Raw genomic sequence first — 27950 nt, forward strand, 5'->3', positions numbered from 1 at the left:
AAACCCTTAAGCATAATTGTTTTACACAACAAAGTTTTGGGATAATTTTATCATACAGAAGGTAATGGGAACAGTGGCTAATTTGATAAAAGGAACAGAATACAAAGGTTACCTAACCTTTGCCGAACAAAGTATTAATCATGGAAATATGCCCCCACATTTCTGTGAGAAAAACAAAAATAATAATCCAGTGCTGTGTTGTAAGCATTAGCTAGGAGAGATAATCCTGTCTTCCCACCAGAAGGTTTATGAGCCAAATGCTGATAGGAAATTGATACATTATTTTAAGTTTTATTAAACACTATTTTTTAAAATTAGCGATACTTAATTTGGAAAATACAAACACCAAGAAAACAATAATTCCACTGCTCAAAACCATCCACAGAGAATATTTTTCTTTATTTCTTTTCTTTCTCTAAGCATCTGGTTTTAAACATGATCAAGATTCCATTACTGATGCAAAATTTTAATAACATACAGTCTTTTCATCGTCTTCTTAGCTTAGTTCCTTCCGTCAGAAGGGCCCTGTGCTTCTCTTTCCTGCACAGCTGGAGATCCTCCTCCCCTGGGAAGCCTTCCAGGACCACCCAACCCACAGAGATGTCTACCTCAAAACTGTAGCTCTAATTGCCAGCACTTATTGCTGCATAATCACATATTGCCTCATTAAATTGTATGTATGTATCCTTAGATGTCTGTTATCATTCGTATAATCTTTTCCATTATACCTTATCTCCCTAATTAAATTGAAAGTGACTTCAGGGCAGAGGCCCCTTTTTTAATCTTTCTAGTCCCTACACCATTAAATATATACTTAGAAGACACTAAATATTTATTGAGAGAAAAGAGGAGGAAGATTTTATTTCTAATACTTTCAATTTATTTCAAAATTCTTTCATCTCAAAACAACACCAGTTATTATCATATATTTGACATGTGTATACCTATGAATATATATATATATATATATATTCATATCTCTCAGATTTTATCTGGAAAAGGTATTACAAGGTCCACAATTTTTCCATTATCTTTCACAAATATGACTTTATTATAGATGCCAACTCAGGTATTCACAATTGCTTTTTTAATGCCCACATTTTATTTACGGAGTATTTTATTACAACATTCTAAGAGTATGCACATACATGATTAGAAAGTAAAGGTTCTTGGAGGCTTTGTTTGCCGTGTCAAAGGTTTTGGTGTACATGCAAACCGCAGGATGAGATGGAGACTGTCTGAAATTGTTTTCATACCAAGTTAGAACTTTCAGGAAAGGGCTGGAGAAGGGAAGGGAGATTATAAACTATTCAGTTTTTTGTTTTGGTCAAGAGCATACAGGAGGAGCCCAAAGCAACACTTAGGAGGTTAAATGCAATTTAGGGGACATTTTGTCATTTTGGGGAGAAAGAGAGAGAGAGAGAGAGAGAGAGGTGGTGATCTCTCCAAATTGAATAGATGTTTTTTAAATATTGAACTGGAGTTTGGGAAGTCTTGGTGTGTGTCTAGCCTTTATAAGACTGACAGTTACAGGATGAAGGCCAAAGTGGAGAGAGTGGAAAATTAACACAGTTGTGTGAGAAAGTTCGTGGAAATGGGTTCTGTAGGATACGTGATTAGGACCAGAAGGTGATATTTTATGTTCATCATCTCACTTAATTATTCTCTCAGTGGTTTTAAAAAAATTTTTTTAATGTTTATTTATTTTGGGGAGTGAAAGCAGGGGAGGGACTCGAACCCACGAACCGTGGGATCATGACATGAACCGAAGTCAGACACTTAACCGACTGAGCCACCCAGGCGCCCCTCTCTGTGTTTATCACCTCTGTTCACCACCCTCTCAGCCAAGTTATCTGCCTTTAGCTCTCTAAGACACAAACACATACACACATACACGCACACTTTTTCAAAGCCTGCTAAATTTTATCAAAAGCATTGTATCCAGTTTCAGCTCCAGTGTGTTTTTTTTTGTTTTCTTTTTTTTAAGTTTATTTATTTTGAGAGAGGGAGAAAGAGCGTGCACACATGCACACGAGGGGGCAGAGAGAGAGAGAGAGAGAGAGGGGATGAGAGAAAGAATCCCAAGCAGGCTCTGTGCTGCCAGCATGGAGCTGGGTACGGGGCTCAAACCCACCACCCACGAGATCAGGACCTGAGCCCAAACCAAGAGTCTGATGCTCCACCAACTGTGCCAGCCAGACGCCCCTCCAGTGTGTTTTTGTGATGGAGATTAATTCTTGCCTGACTCCTATAGGTGTCGGGAGGAGAAAGGGAGGGATGGAGTAAGCCGAACTCCTCAAGGGAAGCAGAGGAAGGATGGGCCTGGGCCTGGGCCACTAAAGGACAGATGCATTTTTCTCACACAGGAGGCAGCAGTAGGGGGCAGCTGAGCCTCCCTTGTGTGCCAATCGTGGTTCAGGTGTGGGATGGTGCTCTAGGCCATGGGAAGGGCAAACAAGCTAAGGTCTGAGGCATGCCCTTTTACCAACAGAGAAGAAAGATCAATTTACCTTGAGAGAAGGCTACATACAGGTCAGGGAGTTTTAGAAGACAAGGCTGAAAAGGCAATTTGGGGCAGCGTAAAGAAGGCCTTGACTGCCCTGTCAGCTCCCCACACTCCTCCCGCTCTCTCCTTGTCCAGGAGCAGAGCCCTGGGCAGAGATGCTTCTATTTCCTTCCAGAGAGGAGCCGACACAGATTCTCAGCCTTCATCTTGAAAAAAGCACCTCATGAGTCTCTTACGTCTCAAAGACCAGCAGATGGTCACTGCACTGGAGGAGAGCTAATTTGCCTGACTGACGAACGGTTTCCTCCCAGAGAAGAAATTAGTCATCAGAGAACTAGGAAAGCCAACGAACCTTCCTCTGAGGTCATCAGAACACTCAGATATGATTTCCTTAAACATAATATTCTCACCACCTTAAAAACCTGTCCAGATAAAAGGGGTGGAGGGAGAATAAGAGCAAGGGGCAAGGAGAGAGAAAGAGGAGAGAAGGAATTGCTGGAGAAGAGGAGGGAGTGACAGAGGAACATGACAAGTCCTGCTGCTTTACGGTCATCGTGCTGACCCCTTGAAGCCACGTCTCTGTCCTCCCTCATGGGCCAAGAAAAACCATATTTGAAGGGTTGACCTATAGTGAAGGAAGCCCCAAGAATGGTGGAAGAGATCCTCTATCTTTCTCCTTTCTCCTTGATTTTACTGGCAGCATTGAATGTGCAGTTTTTGGTGTGACTTTTTTTTTTTTTTTAAGAAAAGAGGAATTTATTAAAAATGGAAAAACTAGAAGCTGAGTTGTGATAGGGGCAGTGGGCTGATAAACACACTGCATCAGAGGAAATAAGGCCTAGTCCCAGCCTTCCTCTTGCAGTTGCTTAAGAAACTGAAAATGTATAATCAGGAAGCATTCCCTGGGTTCTTCCTTTTGTACCAGAAATGGCTGGGGTGAGCCAGGCGGCGGAGAGATGGTCTTCCTTAGAACACTTACTTTGTTCTTAGTATGTTTGTTTGAACACCCAAACACCATCAGGGAGTACATAAAAGGACAGACAAACACCATGCAATCATGCTCCTGAGGGCCATAGTCTTGCAAAATAAAATGCAAAACTAGGTTATTCCAACTCTTGCAAATTGTCACTTACCAAGAGACCACAGGAGCCAAAATGATGCATTCTAAAGACAGTGATGTCCTCAGGAAGGTCTACACAAAAGTGAAATTAGCCTTATTAGTAGGGTGATGTATTAGGGATAATTGATTTTTGTTCTTTAATAATGCACTTGACTATTTTAATGTTAGATAAAAATAACAGCATGGGTGTATCCTATGTTTCCCTAAGAGAACCTTTGTATTTGCCAAAAGGACATTTCATGTGAAGCTGGCACATATTGTATTGATTGGGACAGACTATGCGGGAATATTTCTTATCTTTAGGTCCCACGTGGGTGCGTGACTCCCTGATATCACCAATGTGACATGGCTTCTGCCAAGACACTGTTTGCTGTCTTTGGACACATGCTACATAGGACTTTTGATGAAATCCCATGAGCTGGGGGACAGCCCACACCTATATACTCTGTAATTCAAATCTGCTGTGTTCACCTTTCACACCTTTCTGTAACATGGAGATCTTGTTTACACTGTAAAAAATTGAACACACACACACACACACACACACACACATAAAGACATGGGTTTAAATAAGATCATGACTCATGACTACTCAAATTATGGGTTGCTCTGTTCTCTATTATCTGTATGCAACTGCCTGATTTTTGTTTATAAAATTGAAGTTAGCAAAGAAGAGTATTTTTTTTCTTACCCTCATTGCTACTTAACATCTAAGTGTTGGTGGGTTTCACTGACTCTGATAACATGGAGACAAGGGTCGGTAGAAGCAACACAGGCCGTGATATCAGAAAAGAAACCCAGACTACCATGCCAGAAACCCAGCTCCTCACTCAACACTTAGGAGGTCGTAGGTAAGGATCTTCGTTTCTCCAGGTGTCTGTAAAATGAGACCAGTTAGACTCTTCTGAAGGAGAAGCAGGAATCAAATGAAGTCATAGGAACGGTCAGCAACGTGTCCAGCACAGGGCAGGCACTCGTGAACATTAGTTGAATCTGATTCTGAACCAGTGAGTGGGAAAGAACACAAAATACTTGAAAAACACCCATCAGGACTATTTTTAATCCTAAAAGCATTTCTGTTAGCTGAGGAACATGTTTTGTGTGTTGTACTTACTAATCTGGAGGTTACTAGTAAAGTCCCTTTGTTTTCTCAACAATAAAACAATGAATTGCTGAGCTTTTTCCATTGAATCTTTTTGGCATTCCTGCTAAGATTTGCACACAATAAATTAGACATAAGCATTATTCTTTAAGTTCATGTTGCCTTCCTTCCATGTACATGTACTTCCAAGAACACTGCCTGTATGATCATCCTTATGTTCTGCTTTACTTCTAAGCATTCAACAACTACTTTTGCAAATTCCTTTCATTAATGAGAAAAATATCCTTAACCTGGGGGAAATGTGCTAATTCCTTTAAAATATTTAAAGTTGAGAGATACCAGTTGGACATATGATGTCTATGTTTTAGGGTGTCTAGATGTCCACATTCTCAGGGCTGGGGAGGAAGCAGGTCCTCACTTTCAATGAACCATGGAAGATGAAATGATAGCTCAAAGGCTGTGTCAGCCAACCAGTTGGAGCTCAAGCTTCCCGTTCCTCAGCTCACTCACCATGACTCTGCAGGCAGGGCCTCCCGAGATCACCATGAGTAATCCAGGTGAAGACAGGGCTGAAGCAAGCACAGTCTTGCTGCTCCAAGGTAAATTTGTTCTGAGTATTTCCCTACCACTTTGTGTGGGGAGGAGAAGCTGCGTCTTGCGCGTGTACCTGGAACACCCCTCGTCTCAAACTGCTATTGGTTTGTCTACAAAGAATAAAATTGAAGAACAGCAATAATTACACCAGAAACCAAATCCAATTCTTAACACGGTAACTAGAATAATTTAGTACCAAGATTGGTAATAGAACCGACTCTATTAGTTCTGACTCACACAGACTGAGTTCATCTAATGTCTCTGTGTCTCACTTTCCCCATCTGTAAAAGAACTGACTACACTTACGTAGATTCGTATTTGTTTCTGACCATCAGTCCCTCTTCCTCCGAAATAGCATTCCCTTGTCAGGAAACTGAAACCCCCCACCTTGCCCCAAGGGCAAGCTGACCACATCCTCCTTGTGAGTGATTGATCCCATGTGTGGGCACAGGACCCAGTTGGTGCTTTCTGAGTCTTTCCCTGGGATTTTCAAACTGGAGTTTGGGAGAAGTTCTGTGTGTGTGTGTGTGTGTGTGTGTGTGTGTGTGTGTGTGTGTGGTAAAAAAGGGATGGAGACTGACATAGGGCTGCTTGTAGCCTGGAGTGGGAGCAAATGAAGTCAGCAGCAGACAGAAGCAGAGGTAAGAGATAGAAAATCCTATCAAGTCAAGACTGGGGGTTCCAGTTTTCCCAAGGTGGTTACATCTCTCTCCTTCCTGAGGTCTGTCTGTGTGAGACAAGGCAATCTTCTCTTACCTAAGTAGTTCAAGTTGGGTTTCTGACTCTTGAAATCAAAAGAATTCCAATTTACCTGCTTTATGTATCCAGAAACAACCTGAAGAATTCCTCAGGCGAAAGGAGCAATGTAAATGTTTTACATGATGGAGCACTGATAGATAATTTTTTTCAGCATTATAATCCATTTCTTGAAAGTAATTAGAAATGACAAGCAATGCTGTTGCTGACTCTATTTGACAGGGTGCACAACTCATAAGAGAAAGAACCGAATATTTGTTAACAACCGACTTCCTCTGCAAAATCCAAAAATTTTAAATTACTTCAAACAAAATTATTTCCTAACCATTGAACCCAGTGACTGTTTTCTTCCTTCTCTTATGTCTCAAGTTAACTTGTCCAGCTGTGTCTATAGAGCCCTTTCTGTTCCTTGGGAAATTTTACCCCATTACTTGCAAGTTTCCATCCGTTAGATTCATTGTTTCTATCTTCTGCCTCCATTTCCACTGCTCCCTTGCCCTCTGCTCCCGGTGTCCTTATGCCTTCCCTGCCTTAATAAAAGCTCCCCCTACCCACATTCTCTTCCTGAGATACAGATAAAAACTATTTCTTTCTGCCGAATCAAACAAACCTAGAGTAAGAGGCACAATAACCTGAACAGATCTAAGTTTCATCGGAGTTTTATCAGTTTCAGATTATCAGTAATGTGATATAGCAAATTAATGTGTACAAATTACAACTGTCCAGTCTCTGTTGCAATTTGCTCATCTGTAAAATGGAGATAATAATACTACCTACTTAATAGGGTCTGTGCAAGGAGGTAAGACAGGCCAAGTGTTTCACAGAATTCTAAATGCACAGCTACACTCCCCAATAAACATTGGTTGTCATCAGTATTATCATAACCTGGTCTCCATTTCTGCCCAGGCTTCTTTTTCCCCTTAACATGCTGCCCTGTGTCTTTTCTCCTCCCAGTCTGCTCTGCCCACCGGTTCTAATCCCTGATCCCAGTTCTTCTCAGCTGTCACAGACCTCTCTTCAGCATTTGGCCTCCTGGTTCACCATCTCCTGTTGGCATCTCACTCCTCCTTTAACCTCTCTGGCTCTCTTCTTAGCTCTTAAATTCTTCTCTGTTTCTTGAGAAGCTTCATTTTCTTCTCTAATGGAGGCTTTACTGCTGTTGATTCATTGGTTCTCTTCATCAGTGGAAAGCAGGGCCATGTTGAAACTGGAGCCAGAACCCAAGTGCTAAAGGCATGTGTTGGGCAGGTTTTCAGACCACAGATTTCTCACCAAGATAGGCAGATTTTGTTTGGTGCTCAAAGATATAGTGGAGCAAAGGGCTAAAAGGGGTTATAGAAGAATGTAACAGACAAGGCTTCATCCATTCAATGTTTAATATCACCAGACTTAATCTTGGCCAAATTATAACTAGATATTATAAAAGAAGATTTAAATAAACTTAATAACACAATGGTCAAAAACTTGAGATCCATCTAGATGTTAGCTTTTTAGATTTTTTGTTTAGATTACCTTTACCCTGATGAGTAACATAATTGCTGTAGAATGAATACCTAGGTTATTTATTTAGTCCAGTCCTCATTTGTTGATCTGCCATATGTCTTCCATTACAAATCCTCCTGAAGTTGTGCATCCATTTCTGTTATTTTCCAGTGTCTCTCTAAAATTTTCTATTTTCTTTTTTTAAATATTTGTTAATTTTTGAGAGAGAGAGAGACAGAGTCTGAGCAGGGTAGGGGGAGAGAAAGAGGGAGACACAGAATCGAAAGCAGGTTCCAGGCTGTCTGAGCTGTCAGCATAGAGCCTGACATGGGGCTCAAACTCATGAACCATGAGATCATGACCTGAGCTGAAGTTGGACACTTAACCAACTGAGCCACCCAGGCACCCCTAAAATTTTCTTTTTTTTTTTCTATGTCTTACTGCAAACTCGATTATTCTTGGAACCTCACATCTAAGAAAGTTTGGGAATGAAATTCAAGGCATCTCCAACGTGAGCAAGGAGCTCCTTTATTCTGGGCGATCTATTGTATCACTCTATGAGAAATGAGGCCTCACACACGTCGTTAAGTGATGGGAATAATTATTCAGCCTTTGTTTAAACATGTTATCTAAAGTTTCTTCATCCTGATACAATTAACTAATAAAGATCTCTCTTCCTTCATTGTCCGTCTTGTGAACTGTTTTATCCTTGAAACCTCTGAAAGGGGTCACTTCTCCTCTGCAGTTTTCCTTGAGAGTAGGGACTGTACTTTTTTTTATAAATATTTATTTATTTATTTAAGTAATCTCTACACCCAACCTGGGGTTCAAACTCACAACCCCAAGATCGAGAGCTACATGCTCAACCGACTGAGCCAACAAGGCGCCCCAGGACTATGCTTTTTTCATCTTAAAAAAAATTTTTTTAAATGTTTATTCATTTTTGAGAGAGAAAGAGAGTAAGCAGGGGAGGAGCAGAGAGAGAGGAAGACAGAGGATCTGAAGTGGATTCCATGCTCAGAGCAGAGATCCCAATGGGGACCTGAAATCCACAAACTATGAGGTCATGACCTGAGCTGAAGTCAGACGCTTAACCAACTGAGCCACCCAGGCTGAAGCCCAATGTCTTTCATGAGATAATTACCTAATACATGTCTGATGTTCTGGACAGAGGCAGGGAAATATGCTATGGGGCTTCTTTAAAAACCCGCCTTTGTAACCACCGAGCTCGTATTTAGTGGGATGCTGAGCCAGTGACACCACATTACCTACCACTTCTTCCTCTTTCTTCACAGGACTCACCAGAGGAAAGCAGTCTCCCTCACCTCGCCTCCCTCCCTCTAAACATACTTTCTGTGAACTGGGAGATGGGGACACTGATTATGGGGTAAGGGGGGAAAGATAGCATCTACATTGTCAATTCTCATTTTCTCATTTGGTCATCTCTACCACTCAGTGAGGTAGAGAGATTAGATCTAACCCCATTTCACAAGCAAAAGTCTAAAGCTTAAGACAGTCAAGAAAATTCCACAAGATTATTTCTAGTGGCTGTATAGTCGGCCTCCAGACTTCTATCCAATCACATGAAATTCTCACGGCCATAGATCTTTAGAGGTCAGTGTGTAACAACAGCTATGCTTTCCCTTTACAAATGAAAAGGCACTTTCGTAAATATTATCTGCTGTCAATACAGAAATGAACCACCAAGATTCCATGCACCAACTCCACCAGTTCTTTCTAGTAAGTGGAAAGATGTAACTAATGCTTACCTGATGTATTCATTCTGTATCTCAGTAATTGCTTTATACTTTCCCTAAGATTTTAGGGGAACTTCTTTTATGAAAATAAATGTATTTGTATCCAAACCTCACAGCAGGAATTTGATCGTCCAAGTAGGCAACCTCAGTTGTTGGATGTATTTTGATTTAAAACGAAATCAAATTACTTTTTTTTTTAATTTTTTAAATGTTTATTTTTGAGAGACAGAGAGAGAGAGAGAGAGAGAGAGAGAGAGCGCACGCGCGCATGAGCGGGGGAGGGGCAGAGAGCAAGAGGGAGACACAGAACCCAAAGAATCCAAAGCAGGCTCCAGGCTCTGAGCTGTCAGCAGGAACTCAAACTCACAAACCATGAGATCATTACCTGAGCCAAAGTTGGAGCTTAACTGATTGAGCCACTCAGATGCCCGTCAAGTGACTTATTAAATTGAAATATGATTGATATTACACTGTGTAAGTTTAAAATATACAATGTCTTGATCTGATGCATTTATATATTGCAATATGATTACCACCTTAGGTTACCTAACACCTCTATTATGTCACATAATTATTTCTTTTCTTTTTTGTGGTGGGAACAATTAAGATACAGATTTTTAGCAACTTTGAAGTTTAAAAAATTGCAGTGTAGGGGCGCCTGGGTGGCTCAGTCAGTTAAGCATCTGACTTTGGCTCAGGTCATGATCTCGCAGTCTGTGAGTTCAAGGCCGGCGTCGGACTCTGTGCTGACAGCTCAGAGTCTGGAGCCTGCTTCAAATTCTGTATTTCCCTTTCTTTCTGCCCCTCTCCCGGCTCATGCACGCGTGTGCTCTCTCTCTTTCAAAAATAAATAAACATTAAAAAAAATTGCACTGCAGTCTACAATCTCTATGCTGTGCAATAGATCTCCAAGACTCACCTATTGGTTGTAGGTTTGTACCCTTAAACAACATCTCCCCAATTTCCCCACTCCCCAGCCCCTGGTAAGCACCAAATGACATTTGAAGAAACTCCACTAAAGTTTCCAGTAGGCTACTGATGAGGTTTCTGGGGTGACAGTGGGGTTTGTGGGGTCCAGAGCTGATGACCAAGAAAGAATTCTTGAAGACGTCTTTGGTGCAAAAAGGTGATTTTATTAAAGCATGGGGACAGGAACCGTGGGCAGAAAGAGCTGCCCCGGGATCATGAGGAGAGACTGGTTATGTACTATGCAGTTGGAGCAGGTAAGGTCCAGGGGAAGTTTCCAGTGAGATTTTCATATGCTAAAAGGGACTCCCTGGATAGTGGAGGCCTAGCTATTGTCAAGCTAAGGTTGTTTTTCCCTCTAGCAAAGCATTAACATTAAGACAGTAGGGAGTTCCCAGAGAAACGTTTTACTCTGCCAGCCTCAAGTATTTGTCACTGGGCTGCAGGTTTATAAAGAAACTTAGTTCTTTTTGCCATTTCTTTCTGCCTTTGTTTCCCACATTACTGTGGATGGGGGGATGTCGCAGCTCCAGGATTGCCTTTTTCTTGTGATTTACTATGATATTTTCAAATAGATGGAGACTCAGGTCCTGCAGGACTATGATCAGTTAACCCTGTGTTTTCCCCTTTCTTTTGTTCTTGGGAGTGTCCTAGGAATATCACACATATCCCACCTGGGAGTGGGAGCAGGGATGTTTGTGGCCTATCAGCTTGCCTTATGTTTCCTCATCAGCTACAACCCCTTAAGGGCAGAGAAATGTTTTATTTCCCTATATACTCAGCCCTGTAGCATTCTGCCTGGCATATACTATATACTCAATAAATATTGAAATGAATGAATGAACTCACAATTTTAGTTATCATCTATAGAAGTTCACTTCCAGATCCACCAGTTAACTACCTCCTAACTTCCAAGCTTGGGGTTTTATAATTGCCTGTAATTTTGGAACCCCTATGTAAATAATTATAATTCAGTAAGGAAAATCTAAGAGCAATACAATGGCAAACTTAGGGGGGGTAATAGATTAGAACATCAAGATAGATTTAATCTCTGACAAAGACCATAGTCGCAAATACACGTAGGCTCAGCTATGACTAGAAAACATGTAATGTATCTAAAACCAAAGAGCACCAAGGGAAGAATTCTGCCTATAGAGAAAATTGGAAAGAGAAGACAAGCACCATAGCAATTGGTATGCTCTGAGATTGGTGTGTATTTTCTGCTCGAGAAGAATTAGGTAGTTTTAGTACATCACCTCTTATTTTGCCCAAGTGGGGAAGATTGCACTTTTGTGAGTTTTGTAAAGACCTACTTGTGTTTAGGGGTGCCTGGGTGGCTCAGTCGGTCAAGCGTCTGACTTTGGCTCAGGTCATGATCTCATGGTTTGTGAGTTCGAGCCCTGCATCAGGCTCTGTGCTGACAGCTCAGAGCCTGGAGGCTGCTTCGGATTCTGTGTCTCCCTCTCTCTCTGCCCCTCCCCCCCCCATGCTCTGTCTCTCTCTGTCTCAAAACTAAATAAAACATTAAAAAAAATTTTTTTAAAGACCTACTTGTGCTTAATTTTGATGGAAGTCAGTGGTAAAAGGAGGCTCAGGACCCAGCCAGGATGGGAAATTCAAATTCAATGAAGAGTCAATAATGGTATATTTCTCTTGTATAGGAAGAATTTCCCCAAGGAACAAGAAGAAACAATCTCTTCTTTGCTCAACAAGGAAGTTCAAAGATCTTGTTCCTTGAGGTCTGGTCTCTACAGAGAACCATTGTGTGAAGCAAGGAGAATGTGGAAGGTTCTAGCCCAGACTCTGCCATTAATCTTTTGGTGGCCAGGGATGGTTTAACTTGGGATGGCTGCATGATGTAGTGGAGAAAATCAGACCTGTGTTCTAATCCTGACCCTGAGTCCTAATAACTGTATAAATGTGGACAAAGCCTTTCTAGGCCTCTTTGCAGGTTTTTTGAAGAAAGTGACCTATTCTTTCCTCCTACTCCAACAGAGAAACTGCTTCAAACTTGTTCTGAGCCCCAAACTGCTTTCCAAGCAGCCTGCCTGGCTGAGGTTACCTTGTACTGGGGACCACTTGTTTATTGTACAAATAAGGCCAAGGTATTTGCCCAAGGCCTTGCCTCAGCAGAATGCTAAACTCTGTTAAGCCCTTTGTGGGAGTTTTGGGGATAAATACAATTTATTTGTAGCCATTTCATCACTGCATGCTTGACCTGCTTTATATAACTATCTATCCCAGTAACTCATGCAGTCCAATCATGTCTAATATATTCATAGCCAAGTTACAAAATATTCTCTTGCTGCTGTCCTTGAAATATCTTTTTACTTCAAACTTAACTGACTCTCTCAAATGAATATCCAGGGCCAGGAAGTAAATATTGGGATTATCAGGACCAAGTTAAGGCTGACTGACTCCATTCATTGATTTAGCAAACATGTTATTGAGCACTGTTACAAAGGAGACAATAGGCCTGTAATGGAGTCACTTGTGCTAAATCGCATGTTTGCAAATCAAGACTCAGTACCTAACCTAAGTGCAGTTTCAATCCCCATGCCCAAATGTAACCTATAATCAGTCCACATGGAAAGACTTGGTCAACCCTAGTGACATAATCCACCCAGTAGACCCCTTCTGTTCCCGTAGGAAGGCAACTTTACCTGAAACAATGCACTGTGTGCTAATAATTTCCTTTTCCCACCTCCTTTCTGCCTTTAAAAACCTTTCCTTCTCTACAGCTTTGTAAAACTTCTTCCTTTTGCTAGGGAGGCTTCCTGATTCATGAAGTGTTGGAAAAAAGCCAACTTGATCTTTAAAATTACTCAGTTGAATTTTTGTTATTTAACAGCAACTACACGGAACTACATCATTCCAGGCATTGTGCTAGACACAGGATACAGAGATGGAAAGTGTGACCTGTGCCTTCACATTGGGTCGTGGTGAAAATTTTGGTGTAGTGGTGAAAAATCAGATTTCAAGTCAATAGACCTGTGTTCTGATCCTGACTCTGCCTCTTATTAATTGCATAAATGTGGATAAAGTCTTTCTGAGCTTCATTTTTCACATCTATAAAATGGGAATCATACTACTTCACATGGTTGGTGTAATAATTAATGACATAAAGCTGGAACATAGGAAGCATTCAATAGATGGCATCTGTATTGTCATTGTCATCACCATCCTGGGGACTGTCAAGTAAATTAGCAATTACAGTATCATATGTGACATATGAGGATAGGGAGAAGGTACTATAAAGCAATATCTGAGCCAGTGATGAGGAAGAAGACTCCTGAAAAGAGAGGCACTGATACCAAGCTGAGCCCCCAGGATAAGTAGCAGGAGATCAGGCAGGGGAAGACATTCTAGGAAGACAGAGTATTAGCATCTATACAAGCCTAGAGGCGGAAAAAAAAAAAAGGCAGGCACTTCAGGAAACTGCAAATAGTTCTGTATGTGTGGACTTTGGAATATATGTAGGGAAGTGGTGGGAGAGTGGTGAGAAGAGAGGGACCTTGCTGTCACCCTTGCAGCTGCCACAGGCCCTTGCTCCCCTACCTACATACCAGGTGGTCCCAAAAGACCATTTCATTTGGCTTTAGGCTTTAGAGGTATGGGTGTTTTGTTGTTGTCGTTGTTGTTGTTGTTGTTTTGGTTTGGTTTGGTTTGTTTTGGTTTGTTTTTTTGTTTGTTTGTTTTTTCAGCTTTCCATTTCTTCCTATGCTTCCTAGGTCAATGTAGGTGTCATAAGGGATATAATCTGATATAATCTTCAGGGGTTTCCCTAAGAGGTGTGACCCACCTTCCAATACCAGAGCAGCTTATAAGTTCATTCAACTCCAGATTTAGGAGGAAGTCTTTACGTCTGGGAGAACAGTAAGAAGAAAGAAGTATCAACAGTATTCGGTTACTACAGAAGCCATTCCTATGGCCAGTATCTTTCCATCAATGATGGCTTTGACCTAGATATAGCTTAGAGGGATGGGTTTTAATCTTAATGAAATGTCCTATGAGCAAGTTCAGTCAAATCAAGTCAACGGGCACTAACTTAACATTTACTTTTTGTCTAGGACTCTACTAGGCACTGGAGACAAAGACTAAAGCAGTGTACTGAGACTCAAAAGGATTACCTAAAGGCCAAGTCCATGGTTATAAGCAAGCAGGCACAGCAGAACTGGAAACCCAGGTCTGTAGAACTCTAGAGTCTATGCTGTTTCTTATACATTATGCTGCCCTTTTGGCACTAAACACAGCCAATTTAGCTCAGAGAGAGCTACGAAGTAAAGTACAAGCCATGGACAATCATGATTTTGCAGATCTGAACCTGAATGAGCCTGACATAATAGACGTCTACATCCAATCATTGGAAGAAATATTGATTGGCCTTGGAAAGGAGGAAGAAGTACAATGTGACCTGGAAACGCTTAACAAGCTCAGGCGACCTTGAAGAAGTCAAAGCATAAGCTGCTAGTCAATTGAGCTCTGGGAAAATCAGTTGAAACCATAACTGACCCTTGCATCTGCCTTCAGGGTAAGTAAAATTGTCCCTAAGGAGCTCTGGGGCAGGAGATCAGTCTGTTACAGTGGGCCATGAAGAACAAAAGGAAATAGTAGTAGTTGAGGAGGTTTGTGGACTATTCAGTTGCCTTCAGTAATCATTATCTGGGACTATACATCGTGTCTTATTGGTGCATGTGGTGGGGAGAGGAACAGAATAAAGAGAGAAATTGATGGAATCTGAAGGCAGAAGAATCCAATAGACAAATGGAATGAACTTATATTAGACTAGAAATTCACTTTAAGACCCACTTGTCATTTGGCTCTGCTACCTTTAGACACAAAGATTTCATTTTAGGCATCAGTGAGAAATATTTGTGTAACACTAAAAGGGCAGATATAACTGGTCCGTCTTACCAAGGAAAAAGGTGAAGTAGTTTGAAATCCAGTTAGTTCCCTGAAAGTGATAAACATGTACAGACTTACACAGAATGGGAATTGGGGCAGATGTTAACAACAAGGATTGGCTCTAGAAGAGATAGCTGAGGTAGAGAATTCCAGCTAGTTCACTAGTGGGATGTGGAATTAAGACATTCTCACTCCCTCTATTTTGGTTTTCTTACCTATATAATGGAGATGATGATAGCTTCCCTGAAGCTGCCTCATAGAATTATCAAAAATATGAATAATGCAGCATATTAACATACTTTGAGATCTTTGAAAGATGCCTTTTGTACGTACTGGACATGATTTTGTCATTATCATTATTACCTTATCACTGCAGAAAGTCATGCTTAGAGAAGTGTGTTGGCCATTTGACATCAATTTATGGCCGAGTTCATCTTCCTCCCTGATTTCTTTCCATGCTGATGGACATTAAGCCAATCTAACTGGTCTACTCAACCTCTCTAATATATCATGAGGATCCTAACCTTTGATTCTCTGCTCACGTTGTGCCTTCTGAATTTTCTTTCTGTTCCTCTCCATTTTTCTGAAACACTTCTTCCAAAGTCTAACTCAGGTTTCCTCTCCTCTGTTTCATGACTGTCTCTTTTTCTTATTCAGCACCATGTTAGTTAGGCTTCTCTAGAGAAGAGCACCAATAGGATATACAAAGTATATAGAAAGAGATTTATTACAAGGGACTTGCTCATGTGATTACAGAGACTGAGAAAGCCCACAGCCTACTGTTACAAAGCTGGAAATCCAGTGGTGGAGTTCTAGTCCAAACCCAAAGGCCTGCAAACTGTGGGGAAATAGGTTCTAGTTACATAAATGGGTTGGAAAAAAGCTTAGGGCAGAAAGCCGCCACCACAAGGTGAAAGCGTCTGAGGTTAGCTAGTGAGATATTGTAATGGGATCATGAGTGACTTGTTATATCACCTGCAGGAAATTACTTTCCATCTTGTGGCAATGTACCTTGATCACAAACTCCACTTGCCCCCCAGACCTTTTGCTTCTTATACACACAAGTTAATGATTACTGTCTGATTGTTTTCTCCATGTTCATGTGTGTACGATCTTGTTTTCTTCACATTCACCATGTGGGTAATATCTTGAGAGCTCAATAAATATGGAGAAGAAACCCCTGTTCGGGGATTTTGTCTCCTCCCAGACATTAGCCTCTTTCGTATTCAATTCTGTGTCCACTCTCTTGCTGGACAAGAGAGAACTCCAGACTCATAGTCTGTGACAGTAAACCAAGGGAGCCAATGGTGTAGGTCCAGGTCTGAGTATGAAGGCCCGAGAACCAGAGATGCCAGTGTCTGAGGACAGGAGAAAATGGATATCCCAGTTCAAGCAGAGACCAAATTTATAACTCCTCCACTCCTTTAGTTCTATTAAGGCTCTCAATGGATTGGATGATGCTCATCCACACTAGTGATGGAGATCTTTACTTAGTCAACCAATTCAAATGTTAATGACTTTTGGAAACACCCTCACAGAAATACCCAGAAATATTTTACGAACCATCTAGCATTCTTAGTCCAGTCAAGCTGACATGTAATAATAACCGTCTAAAGCACACATCGTCAATAAGCACTTATTGAGTCCCTACATATAAGTAGGTAACGCTCTAGGCACTGAGGATGTAGCCCTAAGAAAGGACGCTGCCACTGTCCTCAGGAAGCTCCTGGTCTCCCTCAGTTTCTTTCAAAATTTCTTGAGGTAAGAAATATATTTTACAACATAATCCATCACACAATCTATATTTGTGTCTTTATACACACACACACACACACACACACACACACACACACGTTTGACAATACAATGTCTATGTATGCTGCCTTCTAATATCTTCTATTTTGTCTTAAACGATTCTGGTTGTGACCCACTGCTATGATTTTAACATTCCTAATGAGTCTTGACTCACAGTTTAAGTAACACTAGTCCCGCTGAGATATAGAAGAGGAAATAGTCATATAAATAAATAATTACAGTATTGTGTTAGAAGCATATACTTTTTATTGTTTGCCATTGTATCTATGAGACTCACATTACCTATTCCAGTAGGGACTGTGGCCTATATCTCTTTGTATGCTTCCTCTGTCCCTCAACCTTTGTATAGTACCCTCCACAGAGAATGCAATAGATCTATTCTTGTTACTGAGAAGAACGTATTGCTTTTGCTAATGATTGTGCTAGTGCAGGTCCTCTTAGAAGCAGATCCAAGGATGAATTATATGTGCAAGAACTGTGTTGGGGTCAATGCCTATGAAGGATAAAGGGGGAGGTGCAGGAGAAGGTGGGGAGAGCTTTCAGGCCATGATGCAGATCTGACTGCAACACAATTCCAGGGAAGTTTGGCCAAGCTGATAGGGTGTCCTTGAGCCAGAGCCACCTATTGGGAGAGTCCCAAATCTTGCAGGAATAGGTCTGTGCTTCCTCAGTGGCTAGCAACAGTCTGTAGGAAGTGCAGCCTCAGTATGAACATGATGGGGGATCCAGATGGGCAGCAGCTGGGGTTGTCAGTCATTGATGCTCCCTACACAGTTATGAATGATGTTAGTTTTGATATCATAGGCTAGGTTTCCCTTTTCAACTGGAAGCAAGTGGTAAACAAATTTAAGGCAAGTATCTGTCATTTTCCAGCTATACTTTGTTGCAGATTCCTCCCTCATACCCCACTTTGGCTGTAGAGATGAGGCCCTCTCCAGCTGGCCATTCACTCTCTAGCCACCCCACCCTGGGAGAAGCATTAGGGGTTTCTTCTGACCCTGTTGTTCCAGGTTAGTGTTCCTTAGATGTGAGGAGGGGAAAGAGAGTTAGTGCTCAAAGAAGCATGGAACAGAAGACACCTGAGAAAAACTGCTGACACCAGCAGGTCCTACACAAAGATGCTGGATCTTTATAGCCTCAAACCCAGAGACTCAAATGAATTATTCCCTATTAGTGACTCAGTTTCCTCCCTCCATCCCCAGTCCCTTATTTCCACGGCAGCCTACATGGCCAATTTAGGGACCTTGAAGAGGCCTCTCATCACATTTTAATTGAAACACTGCACTTTGTGCAATAAAGCTTTCTTACATCTTCAACAGGTTGTGAAGTTCCTGGGAGCTGGGATCAGTTCTATTACTTCTAGTCTTTTCCATCATCTTGGGACAGAACTTCCCAGGCTGGGTCATTGCCTGGACACCCTCTGATGGCCTCTCCCTATCCACTGGAAACAGGACCTCTTAGTGATCTGAACTTAGATGTGACATAGCTTATTCATAACTGTCAGAGCAGATTGGCAAGATCTACGTCTGTGATCGCATTTTTAGGTAAAGGAGCACCCACTGACTTTCATGGCTCGATAGCTCATAGCAGTTCCAGTTTCAGGACTGGTTCTCATGACATCACTGGTCACGAGTAACAGTGAAAAGAAATTTCAGCTGAGTTAAATAATTACTATACTCTGTTTGTCCAGTGTTCCACTTAGCAGAAACTCAAGCCCTGTACAAGCGAAATATCATTAATCCTCACAACAGTTCTGGGAAAGAATTGGCGATAAGTCCATTTTGCCAGTCTGGGAATAGGAGACTTGTAAATTAAGACTGACTCAATCAGTCAAATAATAGTAAGGCACCATTAGTGACAGGGTGGCACTTGGGAAACCAAGGAGACAGAGACCGAGTCTGTGAGTACATCCCCTCTAGGCCCAATCAAGTTGGCAACCTCTAGACATGGCCTCTGGTCATTTAGAAGACCATCCAACTGAAATCTAACTCAAACATTATTCACTTAATTTTGATGGAGAATTACAACCTCTGTCTTTCTATCTCCATGGAAGGGTCAGAATAGAAACTACATATACTGTGTGTACCATTGTGATAGTAGTGGGGTGGCTTTGGGGAAGCCAAGCTTCAGAAGAATGGCTGATCTTTTAGGTACAGGTAATGGCTGCTACAGAGTAGAGAAACCATCTGAGCTACCTTCTTCCTGACGTTGGACAATACCCTGATTTATTGTACCCAAGAAGTCTGCAAGGACCTGATTTAGCCCAATCCAACTAAATCTCAACTTAGACTTATGGGAAATAGAGTGATTTGACATCAGTGGGCTAAAAGCCTCTATTCTATTCCTTCTTTTCTCAAAGATGGCTTTCCAGTTTAATAGCCATGGGCTTCCTAAAAAAAAGAAAACATCCTCATATTTCCTTAAGACCCATTCAACACCACATCGACTGCAGCATGCAAGGTGATTCCCAAACAGCATGCTCCAGAAACATGAGCCTGAGCTAACTGTCATCATACCACCCATTGAGGAATTTATTGTTGGTTCTGGTTTCACAACTCAGAAACACTTGGGCTTTGCCCAAATGCCACTGAAGCTTCTACAATTCACTGTCCTATGCTCTTCCGTGTTTTTTGCTGTCCACGTGGCAGGCAGTGTGGTGTGAGCTTTTGTCAATCTTAGATGACTTTTTTATTGCCCCTGAAGAAGGTGACCTTTTGACTTTGTACCCAAATGTCATTTTGAAAGGTGCTTCCCATCTATCTGTCACTTTTGGAGGAAATCTCCAGCCATTACATGGAAGTGCTAAGAAAGGATCATTCAAGCCCACAGGACAAATGCAAAGATGGGGGACAAGAATGAGACATTGAGAGGGTGGTCCATCTTTTAAAATCCTATGCTTCTCCCAAGATCTTTATTATTCTTAACTAAACTGATTTTCCTCTCCTTTGTATTTCTATACACTTAGTACTACTCTTATGACATTTACCGAATTTGTTGTGTCACCAATAATTTCATAGTTTATTAGTAAGTATGAAAACCTTGCATTTACATACATTTACATAATCTTTTATGGTCTCTGAAGCTTCCATAACACATGCTATCTCATTTGACCCTTCCAACACCTTAGACAAATTACTTAATCTCCATAAGCCATGTTTTCTTCCTTTATAAAAAGAGTTGTATTACCCTTTCTTAAAAGGATTGGCATATTTTGTCAGTCTAGGAAAAGAAGACTCATCCAAATGAAGACTTATAAATCACTTAATCAAATAATGCTCTCCAGGTCATTGTGAGGAGCAGATTAAACTAAGGGATGTGACGACTGATTTGTAAAATGCAAAGACACATACAGGTATAGAACAGCAGAGACTATAGCTTCTAGCTTTTGTGACTGAGTGCCAAAACAGACTTGAAACAATGCATGAGAGAGGGAAGATTTACATGTTGTAACTGAATATTTGATAAGATAGTTGTCTGGCCAGTTGGACTTTTGGGCTGGTGCTTAGAGGAAAATGCCAGGCTTAATGAGTGTGAGAGTCAATGGCATGGAGGCAATAGCTGAAGAAAGGAGCATGGATGACACTGCCAGGGAGTGGGTATAGCATGAGAAGAGGCCAAGAAAAACCTATGGAAGGTCTTCTATGGAAGACCTTCTATGGAAGGTCTACATGAAGGTCCATGTGGAGTCCATGGAGAGAAGACAGATGAGGAGAAGCTGGACTGACAGGAAAACCAAAGGGAGGAAGAAATTCCAAGGCAGATACCAGGAGTCAAATGAAATGAGAAGAAACTTTGTGTCGGCAGCTTAATAGGCCACTGACAGCTTTGAAGGGGATGGTTTCAGTAGCAGGTTGAAGGACGAAAGAGACATGAGGAAATAGAGGCAAGTAATGGAGAATGTGCATTGGAAACCATCCATGTGACAAGTTTGGTGACGAAGGACAACAGACGGATCAGTAGCTCTAAGAAGGAACAGGACCCAGGGAATGAAAGAAATAATAATAGATAATTCTTAACATTATTCATTTTAATTAACAAACACTTCCATAGCATTTATGTGTCAGGCACTGTCCTAAGTGGCTTACAAAAATGCACTTATTTAGGGGCGCCTGGGTGGCTCAGTCGGTTGAGCGTCCGACTTCAGCTCAGGTCACGATCTCGTGGTCCGTGAGTTCGAGCCCCATGTCAGGCTCTGGGCTGATGGCTCAGAGCCTGGAGCCTGCTTCCGATTCTGTGTCTCCCTCTCTCTCTGCCCCTCCCCCATTCATGCTCTGTCTCTCTCTGTCTCAAAAATAAATAAATGTTAAAAAAAATTAAAAAAAAACAAAAATGCACTTATTTAATTTTTCAACTCTACATGATGAGATAGTTATTATTATTATCTCCACTTTTACACATGAGGAAACTGAAGCATAGAGTGGTTCAGTAAGTTGTCCACAGCCACTGTTAACAACAGCAGAACTGGCATTCAAACTACAGGCAATCTATGGCACCTGGCTGGCTCAGTCAGTAGAGTATGTGACTCTCGAGTTCAAGACTCATGTTGGGTGTAGAATTTACATAAAAATAAAAATCTTAAAAAAATTAAAAGTAAATATGCCCTGAAGGAATCCTTGACATTAAAAACACAACAAAACAAAACAAAAAAGCTGTAGGCAATCTCGTTCAAAAGTCCTTATTCTAACTCACTTATTTCTTTTTTGGAATGGTTTGGTAGTAGCTTGAGGAAGAAGCATCAGGACTTTTTCTTATTTTTAATGGAGAAGGCTTCAACTTGATTGGGTGCTAAGAAGAGGAAGCCAAGACCTTCAGAGAATAAACACGGATTTCTGAAAATTTCCAAAAAAAAAAAAAAAAAAAAAAAACCACCCCAGGATCTGAGAGCATGTGAGTGGCCACGATGAGCAAGTGTGTTTTGGACAAGAGTTAGCATGAATTCTTCTAAAGTAGGAGGGAGATGGGGAAAATATTCATTACATTTTGAAGTGATAAGAGAGAAAACAGAAAATTCATTTCAGATGGATCCTAACAAGGTTGCTACTGAGAGAATGGGGAGGGGAGGTGGTTCATGGCTCAAGAAGAAAAAGCTGCAGCTTCCTGGAACTTCCTGGAACCAAGGAGTCAGCTCTTACCAAACAGCACTGAAGGTTGCTGGTGTGATTGCCTGGTATGAATACTGGCATCCTAGATTCAGAGCCACATGCTGAGACCTCAAGCCTCCTCTGTCGAGGTCTAGGTCTAGGTCTGTTCAGAATGCTACAGGAGATAAGATCAGTGAGCAAATTGTATGGCCTAATGTTTCTATGGCGCTCAGAGAAGAAAGAGCTCTGTATACCTCAGAGGACCCGGGAAAAGGCTGACTTGAGCTGGACCTCAAAAATCAGGAGAATGTGAAGGATAGAGGAAGAGACACAGTTTTTGGTGTTAGAAGGAGTGAGAGGAACAGAAGGATCAAAAGAAGAGAGGTGGGCATTAGAAGGAGCTCTTGGTCAAAGTGTAGAGGCTGGGCGTGAGGGGAGCGGTGGTGTTCCCATCAGAAGACAACCCTACCCGGGGCACCTGGGTGGCACAGTTGGTTAAGCATCCAACTCCTGATTTCAGCTCGGGTCAAGACCTCACGTTTAGTGGGTTCAGGCTCCGGGCTGACAGCACGGGGCCTGTTTGGGATTCTCTCTCTTGCTTTGCCCACCCCCCTCAAAATAAAGAAATAAACATTAAATTAAAAAAAGAAGGAGAAGGCAACCCTACCCAGTGACCTTCTCCTGATTTGGGTCCCTTTGGGTCCTCACATCTCTACCAGCCTTCTTGGTTGTCTCCCTTTGTTTCGCTTTTTTTTTTCCCCCATAGCAATTATCACTTCCCAAAATGCCATATTTAAAATTTGTATTTTATTTATTTATACGTGTTAGGATACAGGCAGGTTTCCTGAGAGCAGGGATTATTGTCTGGCTCACTAGTTTATCTCCAGGACCTAAATCAGGCCTGGTCGATAGAAGGCACTCCCTCAAGATTTGCTCAATGAATGAGTGCACCTGCAGCTTCAGGGTTAACCGAGGGTCCTTCCAGGTGTAGGCTGGGAATCAGGCCTTGCAGCCTGTGAAGAAAAGCCTGACCACCTCCTTCTCCAATGGGCAAATGGGCGTTCTTTAACACCCAGGTGAAAAGCAAGCTCACAAGAATTAAAGGCAGAGACTGGGGACTGACTGAGGAAAATATCCTCCCACAAGGAGGCAGGAGAGGGGAATTATAACAGACAGATTTTAGGCCAATTGACCTGGAATGGTTTTGGTGGGAGGACGAAGCCCCTGGTTGGATTTGACAACTTTGGAAGGCCTCACTGGTTGTGTGGAGCCCTCAGCTCCTAGTAATCTGTTCCTGAAGCTCTCAGTGGGGACCACGTCAGCCCTGGTCAAAGGGACAGTTGTATTCCAGAGTCCTCTTGTGGGTATGGAATCTTTCCTCAGATCCTGGTCTAGGGAACAAGGGTTCTTTGTATCCTTGCCAGGTTTTTGAAGATTGTCTAATAGGGAAAAACATGATCTTTTTTTTCTCCTACATACGTTTAAGTTTAAAGCTGGCCTCAAACAAGGAAACAAAACACACTCTGTTCAGAAGCCAGGAGTTACAAGCCTGGGCCCTGCCCAGCTGTGGAGCTGATCCATCGTAGGTATTCCCACGTGCAGAAGCATCAACAGTCACCACAGGTCCTGTGCCCACCTCAAGCTGCCAATTCCCTCGGGCATTCGCATGGGGGTAAAAGTGAGTCAGCTCCACTGTGAAGGGGTGACCCAGCTCTTCATATTCCTGCATCTGCAGAGGGAAGGGGATCGGATCCCACATATGAAATACCTTGTGCTTTTCAAAAAGAGGCAACTTACTTTTCGTCAGTGGCGCTGCTGTTTTGAGTCAATCGGCCACTTGTCAGGAGAGGTTATTTGTCAGGTAGGCTGAGCTGGCAGTTTCCTGGGAAGCCTGGCGGGTGCCTCCACTCTCCCAGGGAGAGAGACCTGTTGGCTTTGAATTTCCTTCACCCAGAGAAATCCAAAAGGTGGTCTTCTCTCCCTCTGATTGTCTGCTAGGAAAGGGTGGGCACTGGGGGAAAACCCGGTTACACCTGTCGACCCAGCCTCCTTAGCTGAAATAGGCGTCATGGAACAACCAGCCCATCCCTCGGGCCGGGATGCCCGCTCAGAGCCCGTTGCCTACCGAGCAGAGAGGCAGGCAGGTCCTGAGCCAAACTCTCCGTGGCCAGGGAAACCCCGCTGGTGTCTTCTGGAGCTCTGGTCTCAGCTGGGTCTATGCAACACAGCGCTGGAGGGCTGGACTTTGATACCTACATCAGGATGCTGCCTGGCAAAGGCCTGGATGTGTCATCGCTGCTTGGCTCTGATAAACAGGCTGTGGGTGTCACCCTCCGGGCCAGAAGACTGATAGAGCAGAGTTGGGCTGAGAGGATCTGGCTCCAGAATGAGCCGAGAGCCTTGTGTTTCTGACAACGTCCTCCCTACTCTTCCTTTTTTCTGTCTCTTGTGCCATGGACTTAACCCCTGACAAAGAGGCAGAATGCATCACGAGACTTGCTCTGTTCCAACAAAGCCAGGGTTCTAACCCCGGGTCCACCACTGGGTAGCTCTTTGTCCCTAAGCAAATTGCTTAATTTCTTTGTGCTTCAACATCCTTAAATCCATCTATAATAGAAGGATGGCGAAACGATATGAACTCCAAAACCTATGAGAATTAAGAGTTAAGACACGCAAAAGGAATAGGGTCTGGCATAGTGCTCCATAAATGACAGTACGACGGTACTTAGTGGCCACAGGAAGGTTCCTTACAGGCCTCTGGAAAGTTGCTGCCACAGACTGAGCCAGGTAGAAGGCATTGACAAACATTAAATTGCTAAAATATGTAATTCAGCCCCGTTCCCCATCCCCACCCACGTGCCATTCTTTCCGCTTGGTGATCCTTGGGGGAAATTGTGTTACTTTTGTAACTACCTTTATGAACCCTCAGAATTGTTCTCTGACCTTGTAGATCTCCTACTTGACCCAGCACTTAAGGCTATGGTGACCTGATATGTACCTTGACGACCCCCACACCTCACAGATACACACTCTAAAGGGCAAAATTCATTTGATTGCTTTTTAGCTTTTCTGGCCCTTAAACTCTATTTTCGGTGGCTTTTGGGTGGGTAGGTGGGGACCATTAACCACCACCAAAACCCAGGTACCAAATCTATTTTTTCTATCCATGCATGACCTAGTGTTTTCAAAAACTGAGGTCTCCAAATAATGTAGCCATGAGGCTGAATCACTTCCATTTTTACATGTCTGTTTCTTCAGAGGATTGTTTCTTTAACCAGTGGAGGGAATATTAGAGAAGGTGAGACCCCAGAAAGTCCCATCTGCTCCCAGAAAAAACATTGAGGGCAGCCAGGAGGCCCTCTCCTAATTCTTTTCTAAACCTCCCTCCCCAAGTTGTGTGAGAGAGGGGTTGAAGAACATCATAATGTGGTGAAAACAACCTGCAAATCATATTTATCTGTGGAGCCTGAGCACATGGTAGCCAAGAAATAATGAGAGCTGAGAGCCAATGCTGGTGCTCCTGGGATCTTAGGGTACCTCGGAATCACTTAGACGGCTCCTGCAAACAGTATGCTGGGTCTCAGCCCAGAGTTGCAGCTTCGGGAGGACTGGAGTGGCCCTGAGAATATACCTTTCCATTCCTGGGAAATGCTGAGGATGCTGCTCTGAGACCCACTGGTTTCTCCAAACCAAAGGGATTCTCCAGCTTCTCTCTAGCAACCCAGAGTCACTGGTTCCTTGTCACTACTTCATTCCTCTGCAGAGCTGAGAGGCTGGGTGGATAGTGCCGCCATTAGGAGGAGGTCAGGCTGCCTGGGTTTGATTCTCGGCCGCCGTTTATAGGTTGTGTAATCCTGGTCAAATCACTTAACCTCTGGACCCTAGATTCCTCCCAGTAGTAAATACAGCCAATGCTCGAACAATGCAGGGGCTAGGGTTGCTGATGCCCCACACAGTTGAAAATCCAGGTATAAATCCCCAAACTTAATACTAATATCCTACTGTTGACCAGAAGTCTTATTGGTAACATAAACAACACATATTTTGTGTGTTACATATATTATGTACTGTATCCTTACAATAAAGTAAGCTAGAGAAAAGAAAAACGTTATTAAGGAAAACATAAGGTGGGGCGCCTGGGTGGCTCAGTCTGTTAAGCGTCTGACTCTTGATTTCGGCTCAGGTGATGATCTGATGGTTCCTGAGTCTGTGCTGATGGTGCAGAGCCTGCTTGGGATTCTCTCTCCCTCTCTCTCTGCCCCTACCCTGCTTGTGCTCTCTCTCTCTCTCAAAACAAATAAATAAACATAAAAAAGATTTTTAAAAAGAAAAGCATAAGGGAGAGAAAATACATTCATAGTATGGTATTGTCAAAAATCCACATATAGACCTGCCCATGCAGCTCAAATCTGTGTTGTTCAAGGTCAACTACTAATATTTCCTGAGAGCTTACTATGTGCCAGGCACGGTTCTAATGTATTCACTATTTATTTAAATCCTTATAAGACTATGGGGTGTTACTATTATCCCCAATTTACAGATGAGTAAGTTAAGGCACAGAGAGGGATAATAATAGTAAATGCCTCATGAGATTATTATTTGCATTCAGTGAGATAATTCATGTCAAACTGCCATTTGAACATCAAAGAATGTTAGTTACTTTTATTACGGAAGCAAGGATCTGAAGGTCCTATCCTTTTCTTTTGAGAGTTTTAAGGATTTGCCCAAGACAGTCATATCCGTCAACCTATCCCACCTTGAGGTTTTCCCACAGGAGATGGTGCTCCACGCTTGCAAACTGTCTGTCTCCTGAGAGCTGCCCCAGTCCTAAGGGCCCCAGGGCATGCGTGGGTGGAGAAGTGGGAATGAGGGGGGCAGTGAGGAGGAAGTCTACATGAAAGCAATGGTGTGTGTGCGCCTGGGTAAGCAGGGAGTCCCGTATGAGATCTGACAGGGATGGCTCTCGGGAATGCAGACAGTTTGCAAGCTCACCAGACCAAAAGAGGAGAGCAAGAGAGAAGAGAGAGAACGCCCCAAGCTCCTGAGCTGCACCAGCACATTCCAGCATGATTGACACTTGCTAGTGGCCTTTGTTTTCGCACCAGAGCTGGAGGGGAGGGGACAGAGACTGGGCCGTTGCTTTTCCTGACCTCAACACATTTTAAGCTTTCTTTTCACAGGTCAGGACAGAGGGTTTTCATTAAACCTAGGCCGAATATGAATACGAATTGGTATTAATCATCATCGTGAAATGAAGGGACAGGTGATGATTAAACCTTTGGAACTTTCCAGCAACGAGAAAATATTCTGAGATACAAGTTCTCATCATTTAGTTCTAACCTGTGATCTATGCCTCCCAGTAGTTACACGGGTTACTGAGCCTCCCCTCTGACCTCACGCTCTGGCCTGCCTCTGGAGCAGCTCAGGCCCGCTCAACTCTTGCCATGTCGCCTCTCCTGGATGGTTCCTGATTCCCTTTCCCAGGCACCACCCTGGCCCAAGCTGGATGCAGTGCCCACTCTCAGCCTTGTCACAGACCCACCTCTTATCCCATTATTGCCCTACAGCTCCCTGACTTGTCTGCCTCCTTCCCTCAACACGAAGACACGTGCATCTCACTCGCTCCGATTTCCCAGGCACCAAGCTGTAATAGATAACCATTAAATATTTACTCATTTAAATATTTAAATATTTTGTGCACACCCACCCTCTCCTTGCCGTGCTAAGTGCAAGGGGAAGGCTTGATTTCTTCACTCTGAGAGAACAATGAAAGGCAGGAAACGATCTCTGACTAATCCAGTTTGGTTAGCGGTAAACACTGAGGTGGAAACATGTTTGACGTGCACCAGCCTGGACCGAGGGAGAA

At 42.6% G+C, this 27950-nt stretch overlaps 1 long non-coding RNA gene across 1 annotated transcript; it reads right to left on the minus strand.

Annotated features, from left to right (window-relative positions):
- Positions 1-900: 900 nt before the first annotated feature.
- On the minus strand, positions 901-24339 carry LOC124510220 (uncharacterized). Its single transcript, XR_006961647.1, has 4 exons — positions 23882-24339; positions 5239-5432; positions 3640-4625; positions 901-1280 (listed from the first exon to the last, which is right to left on the minus strand). It is a non-coding gene; the product is annotated as an uncharacterized LOC124510220 (long non-coding RNA).
- Between the last annotated feature and the right edge of the window lie 3611 nt (positions 24340-27950).

This window comes from Lynx rufus, unplaced genomic scaffold (genome assembly GCF_022079265.1).
Source record: "Lynx rufus isolate CCGP_SWC_20201006 ecotype Redwood Valley unplaced genomic scaffold, mLynRuf1.p SCAF_15, whole genome shotgun sequence".
Lineage (NCBI taxonomy): Eukaryota > Metazoa > Chordata > Mammalia > Carnivora > Felidae > Lynx > Lynx rufus.